At 42.5% G+C, this 8,422-nt stretch overlaps 1 pseudogene; it reads right to left on the bottom strand.

Moving 5' to 3' along the window:
• Positions 1-7,426: 7,426 nt before the first annotated feature.
• LOC105743267 lies at positions 7,427-8,030 on the bottom strand (annotated as a pseudogene).
• Positions 8,031-8,422: the final 392 nt, after the last annotated feature.

Below are 8,422 nucleotides of genomic sequence, written 5' to 3'. Positions count from 1 at the left end.
TGACAGATGGGGTTTGGGAAGGTTCTGAGTGGGCACCCTTCTGAGCCTTGCTTCAGGTACCCCCTTTCATCTGAATGCTCGCTTGTATATTATATCATAAGCTGTAACATTAGGTACAGTGTGTCCTTAAGCTCTGTGAGCCTTTCCAGCAAATCATCAGAATCAAAGGGCAGGTTGTAGCAACTTCCATCTTCATAGCTCAGTCAGACAGAACTGTATGTATGTAATGTAGGGACAGGAAAATCAAGCATTGTGATACTTAAACTCATGCAGTTTGCATTAACTCTGAACAGTTGAGCTCCAGGTAGAATTGAATTGAGTTGTAGGATATCTAATTGATGTCAGGGAATTAGTTTGTGGGAGCAAAAATTCTACGAGCTGTTATTCCCATCTGTGGACTCCAACCTGAGCTCTAGTCTGTAGCTCCACACTTTTCCCTTGGTCTGGGTTTGGTGAACTTCCGCAAATTTCTATTCCTGCACACACACATACACTCCTGTCAAGCCTCTGAGAACCTGCAGTCTTAGATCTGGCTGACCTTCTCGGAGCATCTGTAAGCCTAATTCCGGTTTGATTCCCAAGAGCTGTCTGCTGTCTGATTTCCTGTCATCCTCTGGTCACATCCCCAGGAGGCCTTTTTTTTAAAAAAATAATTTTATTGAGAAATAAATAGCAGTGAGACAGTTTCAAAACTGATTACTAGCACAGTTTCAATAATCAATACATTGCATATTGTTGTCCTAGTGGTTATTCATTGTACAAGAGGCAGACATGATATCCTGTCCATAGACACTGTTAGAACAAATCTCTCTATTCAATGACCCAAAGAGAATGCAGCTGTGTATCTATCCTAACCATTTTGGACATACAGATACAAAATGGTCATTCATTTATATCCCACTTTTTTGTTTAATTTTGCCAGAGAAGGATATTCCATTGCCATTTAAATATTGTAGGTGCCTGAATTTAGCAAAATACTGGGAGGCCTTTTCTTACTACAAGAGCTACTTGGTATTGATTGCTGTGTGGAATAGCTACTGCCATGTGCAGAGGCAGCATTCCTAGCCTCCTAGGCAAAGCCTCTAGCACCAGTGGGAGTGGCTTCCCCTGAAGCCTGTGCCCTGGGCAAGGTCTGTTCCTGGTTCTCAACTCTCACACCATGTTCCTCAGCATCACAGTCAATGAGGCTATGCCTAGCTCGGTTCTGAGAAATGATGTCAGCTATGGACTTGGCCATCTCAACATCTAATTAAATCAAGCAGTTTAGATCCAAGGCTTGGCACATACTCACCTTTGAGGGTCACAGGGCTGGTACTGCAAGGTGGATGTTTAGGCAGAAAGGGACAGGAAGTTAGAACAAGAATCAGAGATGAAAGAAAGGAGCAATGTGCAGATTGAAAAGACTATGACAGCCTTGAGTTCTGCTGCTTTCCATGGGAAGTATTTTACTAGACACTCAGATGATCAATAGGTTGTCATTAGAACAGGAGTACTGTCTGCACATCTGAAGAAAGTGACATCACAAAGCAAGACCAAAGTCACATATAGCACCTAGCGCCCCTTGTAGCACAAAGAATGGAGTGAGATAAAGACCATAGGGCTGAGATTCTGGCAAACCTGAGCTTGTCTTTTAGCGCAGTCCTGTCTGGGTTGAGCAACCCTGAGTGAGTACAGTGAGTATCCAAAGCCTCAACTTCCTAATTTCCAAAATCCTCATTTGGAAACTTCCCCAACATTGCCAGTTCCAAAGTACCTGGCACAGAGCAGATGATGAATGAATGATGAATGAGAATTCTGTGTTTCTCCCTCCTTGTCACTTTTCTCAGTCATAGCACCAGGGAAGAATTGTCTTGGTGGGTTTGCAGCACTATGTTCTGTTTTTCCTGGATGGTGTAGCAGATTTCTGCAGTCTAGCCTGTGTCCAGGGATGCTGAGATCAGTATGTGTGGGAGTATTCCAACTGGCATAACTGGCTAAATCAATGTCTTCTACTGGAGGCAGAGGTTAAAAATCTGCCCATCAGTGTGAGCTACAATCCTTAGGCCCTTAAGAGTCTGCAACATCACTTGCCTTGTTGTAGGCATTTCTTGGAAGCAAGTGATACTGGCATTGCCTACCTTCTGCCCCCTGTCCACCTGAACCCTGGGAGCCACTGTGGAAATCAAGTAGCCTTCCCTTAAGGAATAAGTATTCCAAGGGCAGGCTCTATAAGAACCTTTTGATTCATGTACACATTAATGTCCAAAGATTACTTATGGGCCTCTGCTATATGTAGCTCACTGTGCTAAGGGCCAGGGAGGAGGCAGCAAGCAAGACCCACATCACTCTCTGCTCAAAGAGGGAAGCACAGAGAGCAGAAAAACATCCACCGGTTAAAATCCAGAGTCAAGCAAAGTGCTTCTTGATACAGAATGAAAAGCTGAATAATATAAGTGAATTGCCTTTTATTTTGCTATTGGCTAACAGAGCATATGGTTTTCAAAGTTTATTCTTCCAGAACATGACATGTGGAAAAAAGACAATTAGTAAATTGAATTCAAGGCAAATGAACAGCTGCATATGGAGAGAATCTGTGTACTCTGGCTAGGAGAGATCTGCCAAATGAGCGCACTGTAGGCAGCTGAGTGGCCATCAGGGGCAGGGGCCTCCAGCCAGGAAGGGCTGGGAACCTCAGCCTTTTGCTATGAAGAGAAGGGAGGGCTATGTCTCTATTGTGCCTAGTGTTCAGTGGAGGCTCCGCCTAATGGCTTTGCTGCAATCCTGGGACATAATTTGCATAAAGCCTCATTGTTCTCTGCTAGTCACCTGACCTAGGACTCCAGTGAAGTTAGCTGGTCCTGCTTCAGTTCTCTCAAAAAAGCAGAGCATCAAACAAGGGCTTAGGTCTCAAACAACATGGCCCCCACACCAGGCTCCACCACGTTCGGCTGAGAGGAGTTCAGCTCTCGGAACCTCTGTTTCTCTCTGACATTTACAGTATCTTTCCTGGAGCTCAGTGTCCTTGAACCCAGAAACGGCTTTTTCTCTTATAGAAGTCCACTAATCATGCTTGTTTGGAGGTGGGAGCTAAGTGCCGAGGTTTGATTTCATCTCACCAGTCCTGGGAGGCTGTGGCTTAGCACCTGCATGGCCATGCCAGGGGCCATCCACATCACAGCCAGGCCCCCACCGAGAGGGATTTGTCATTGGGCCTGGTCTTTCCCAGGGAACAAAATGACCTTGGGGGGAATCTGCAGTCAGCCCTTCCAAGCTTATGTGGATTGGGCACTGAGTCAGGGGATGCCATCCTATTCCTGGGCCCTGTCAGATGGGCATTTCCAGGGGGTTTCTCTGCCAAAAATCTAAGTTAAGTTTTCCTCTCAATACTGAGGGTTGAACCTTCAGTCTTCTCAGTGAGCTCCACTCCACTTTTAAAAGTTTTTACTTTTATTTGGGACAGGGTTTCACCAAGTTCCCTGGCCTGGGCTCTGACTTGCAATCCTCCTGCTGCAGTCTCCCAGAGTGCATTAGTGACAGGTGTGTGCCACCCGTCCAAGCTAAACCAGGTTTGCTTGTTTTGCCACTGGAATCCATGCTATTTGGATGGGTTACTATGTTTCTCAGTACGCTTTTTTTTTTAATAAGCTACCTGGAGATAATATTCCTGAGCTATCCTTATCACTCTTGTGGCAGGACAGCCTTGAGACTCCAATAGGTGCTAAGGTGGGATGCTTTAATTATCACTCGCCAACACCATCCACTTGGAGGGTGTGGTTGTTTCCTTCGCTATAAACAGGTGATCATCAGGGCCACATGTGGAAGAAGGAGACAGAGAAAGAAAAGATCGATGGCAATAGTGAAATTCCACACTGTGCACAGACCCTTCCTGCTTGCTCAAGTTTGTTGGCTTATTTGGTCCTGGGTGGCCGAGAGTCCTCTTGTGCTTTCTGTTGCTATAACTGAATACCAGGATTAGTTAGCTGATGGTGCTGCAAGCTGAGAGGGCCAAAAGAATCACATCAGCATCTCATCTTTTTGGCATCTGTGGAGGGCCACTTTGGTCCATTATAAAATGGCAGAAGGCATCATGGTGACACAGCAACTGTGCCCCAGAGAATTCAGTTTCCTAATAAAGCCACTTCTTTGATAATGCATTAATCTGTGCATGAGGACAGAGCCCTCATCGTCCAGTTTCCTAAAAGTCTTTCCAACAAATATGAATGTGTAACATGGAGGGCTAAATTTTTTTTTTTATTTATGCATGCGTGTGTGTGTGTGTGTGTGTGTGTGTGTGTGTGTGCGGCCAGCTCAGCTCAGCCCACCAGGGGGCGGGGGCTGGCTGGCATGTGGTGCTGGGGGATTGAACCTCGGTCCCTGTGCTTTGCTAAGCTTGTTTTTTTTTTTTTTTTAAATAGGTGCTTTAGACCACTGAGCCATCTCACCAGCCCCTGGAGGGCTAAATTTTGAGGAGGTACTCAAAGCATAGCAAGAGGCATGGTAGAACCATCAGATATCTAACATGAAATTATGTCATTTTACATTCATTCATTCATTTGTTCATTCGTTTTTCCACCCAACAAGGAGCGACTGAGCATCAGTCATATACAATGATGAGTTAGACCTAGATCCACTCCTGTTGATTCCTTCTAGCTAGTTAAGAGAAATAGTGCTGTAACTTAAAACCTGTAATACAAAGTGGAAACTGACAGGCACTGCTGCCACTAGAGGGACATAGTCACATGCTGTGGTGACACAGAGGAGAGAGTTTATCAGCTAGGGGACATGGTACAGATCTGAGCTCAGAGAAATGGGGTGGAGGGAAGTAAGGAGGGAGTGAAGGAAGGCACCCCTCCAGTCTAGGATGGGCCAGGGTGAAGGGAGGAGTGTCTCTTCTCCATTCTCAAATGCTTCTCCCTCCTCTAATGCTTTGAAGGCCCTGGCCTTTAATGTGGGTTGTGCTCTGGAATAGTCTGTTTTTTTCATCTTTCTGTGTGACTTAAAATTTTTCCTTGGATTGGCCTGAAATTTCTGAGACTCATCAACTATTTCATGCTCATCTGAGCATGAGAGACTCACAGTCCTTGCTCACATAATATTGGTCTGTAGTGTACCGAAGTCTATCAGAAATTGTCCTCCTGCAGTGTGAGGTTGAGCATTTTCTATTGACCAAGCTTTGGGAGGTCCAGTTACCTCATCTCAATTACCAGGTTCTCCTGCCTTGTCATAAGAGCAAAGAAAAGGGTAGCTCCACCTATAGGTGAAACTGAGGGGCACTGCCCGTGGGTAGCTGTGATGGCATGGAATTGGAAATTACATTAAGGAACTCAAGAAACTGTCAGTCCAGAGAGTGGTGGTAGTGCTCATCTTGTTTGAGAAAGCAAGTTAGGGCAGGAGATTGAGCATGGGCTCCTATCAAGGAGGAGCACTGTGTGACAGCGAGCTTGTCAGACTTGTGCCCAGTTCTTTTACAGAACAATAAGTCCTGAAGTGGAGAGCACTCCAGGGGTCCCTCCTCCAACTGCACTCAAGTAGTGAAGTGAGCAGAGCCTGCTCTTTGATTCTTACTTGGATAAGTGTTGCTTGAAAAAGCTGGGCTTTTTTATACTATGTGCTAGCATTCATACTTTCATATTTTGTGGTTTTATAAATTTTTATCATTATTTTATTTTAAAAACATAACTATTGAGAAAGAAGTAGCAATGAAACAGCTTCAAAACAGGTTAGTAGGACGGTTACAATAATTAATACATTGCATATTGTTGTCTTTGTAGTAATTATTCGTAGTACAAGATGCAGACATGATATCTTGTCCAAACACTATTAGTACAAATCTTTCTTCTCATTGAACTAAGAGAAAGTAGCTGTATATCTATGCTAACTATTTTATATACACAGATATATAATATATATATGTATATAGATAGATTTTTTTACTACAAAATGGTCCTTCATTTATCTTCCCCTTCTTTGTTTACTTTTGTAGGAGATGTGCATTCCATTGCCATTCATATATTGTATGAATTCAACAAAGTAATCCAATATAGTCCAGTAGTCCATAATAGTAGTGGGTTATCCATAGGACTGGGAATGTCAGAAGTTGTCGACTTGAGCCTTTTACAGCTCTGAATATTAATATGGCTTTACTTTTTATACCTCGTTTTTATGCCTTTCTGCTGGATGATTAAGACCAAGATAAAGCAAGACCTATATAACAAAAAAATGTAACTTTTGTATCTGACAATGTCAGTCAAATCCCCTCAGGATGTACCCTGAAACCTTGTACTGCAGTTTGTAGATCCTTTGTCAGTGTCAGCCATGTGGATGAGTCACAGCCATTGCTTGATCAATTTGCTCTCTGTGAAAACCAGAGAGAAAGTTTTCTCTCCATGTGACTCGCCTTAGGCACACTCTACATCATCGATCACTTTCCTCTTTGGCCCCATAATCTCCTTGATGAGAAAATTTGGGACATCACTGAATTATAGTATGTTACGGTAGAGATTCTCTTATGTTCTTAGTTCTCATTGACCTTGAAGGGCTAGGGCCAAAATGTTGATAATCCTTCTTTTTCTCTAAGTTTTTGGTTTGCAAACTTAAGTTGATAATCCTTCAATTTAAGAGAACTGAATTATATTATTATCCTAGAACATAGGCTGTTAAGCTTAACATCAGTATCTGTCTGAATATCAAACACCTTGGACATAACATGGAACAGGTATTTTCCATCAATCATTGATACGCTAAACTTTAAATCTGTACAGAATTTGAAAAAATAAAGAAAAATAAAAAGATATTTAAAAATAGAAATAAACAATTATAAATTTTTACACAGAAATTTAGAAATCTAACCATATATAACATTGTAGCAAAATGGTCCTATGACATTTTTTTCTTGTCTCTTGCTTTCATTTATTACCTTTTTTCTTTCTTTTTTTAAAAAAACAAACATTTACTTGAGAGAGAGTACAGCAGTAATTGATATAACATTAGAAACAGCATGCTTTTAGAAGAGCAGAATGAGGGGCATTCCAAGCATGGCCCTAGTATCACACACTGCTATCTTCAGTGCAGTTGCTGGTATGAGCATATATAGTCAGTCAGGGTGAGAAACCTACCAATTAAGTGCTAGTTTCAAAAACCTGATGGAGAGTCTCAGGATCATTGCTTGGCCATCTTGTGTATATAAATGTATGTTTTTTTTCCCCCTGCCATGTTTCCTAGCTTTTCTTCTTGCCCTCTCTTTGTTGTTTAATCCTGAAGTTCTCGTTTTCCATTTAGTTGTGTTATACCTTTCATTTTTTTTTTAGCTTTGAATTCTCCAAACTTTATTCATTGTTCTTAAGATTATTTATAGATAATTTTTTAACAATCAGCATAATAGTTTTTCTTTTTCTTTTTTGACTGTCCTAAATTGTTTATTGGGTTATATGAATTTTACAAACATCACTTATATTATTAGCAGCAACGGTGGAGCTGGAGAGTATGGCGCCTTCTCCAAGCTGCATGGCGAGAACCACCAATAGAGTGGTGGACCTTGTGGCCCTTTCCAAGGCCACAACTCTTGTGGCCTGCAGATGTCAGCCCTCTCATCTCCTTGTGCTTGTGGGTTGGTTTGGTGATACATTGGATGTCAGGATTTCTTCTAATGGCTTTGTGGAATGGACTAATAAGGATAACCTCAAAGAATTTGTATGTGGAATCTTCACCAACCCAGTAAAAATTTACAACTCTCAGAGATGCCACAGTGGCCTCCAGCTTGCTCCTCAGCAACAGACTGAAGGCTTCAGCTGGTTAACACCATGATGGACAGGTGTGGCTCCCTTAGGGACTGGACATTTGCGGCCACTGCTGTACACACGAATCCTATATATGACATACCCTTGCTTGGACTTGTATACCAGTCTGGGAGCTTTGTCTGGCTGGGTGGGGCAAGGAGTCCTGTGCATTGCCGAGAGCTGGCTGTACTGCCAGCAGCAGACCCACAGCAGAAAACGCATCACATCGGGCTACTTCTTCCTCCACAGCTCCTGGATGTACTTGTATGCATCCATCTAGGTTTACTGGTGGATGGAAGAGCGAAGATCTGAGACCCTCCCTGTGAAATCTCTAAGAACCTCCATTTAGTTTCCTAACATCATTCCTTTAAATATAATTAACTTTATGAGTTTGGCTTATTTCTTCACATGATGACTTCAAGTTCTACCCATTTTCCTAAAAATAACATGACTTCATTTTACTTTATAAGTGAAAATTATCCCACTGTGTATGTATACCATGATTTCTTTATTGTTCATCGGTTGCTGGGCACCTCGGTTGTTTCCAAAGTGTAGCCACCATGACTTCTGCTGCTATAAACACTTAGGCATGCACGCATATCACTACAGTATGAGGTTTTCAATTCTCTCAGGAATATATTCATGAGAAGTATAGCTGGGTCAAGTGA

The sequence above is a fragment of the Octodon degus genome, unplaced genomic scaffold (assembly GCF_000260255.1).
Source record: "Octodon degus isolate 3935 unplaced genomic scaffold, OctDeg1.0 scaffold00111, whole genome shotgun sequence".
In the NCBI taxonomy this organism is placed as follows: domain Eukaryota; kingdom Metazoa; phylum Chordata; class Mammalia; order Rodentia; family Octodontidae; genus Octodon; species Octodon degus.
Note: the sequence above shows the minus strand (reverse complement) of the source record. Positions and strands in the feature narration are given on the sequence as shown.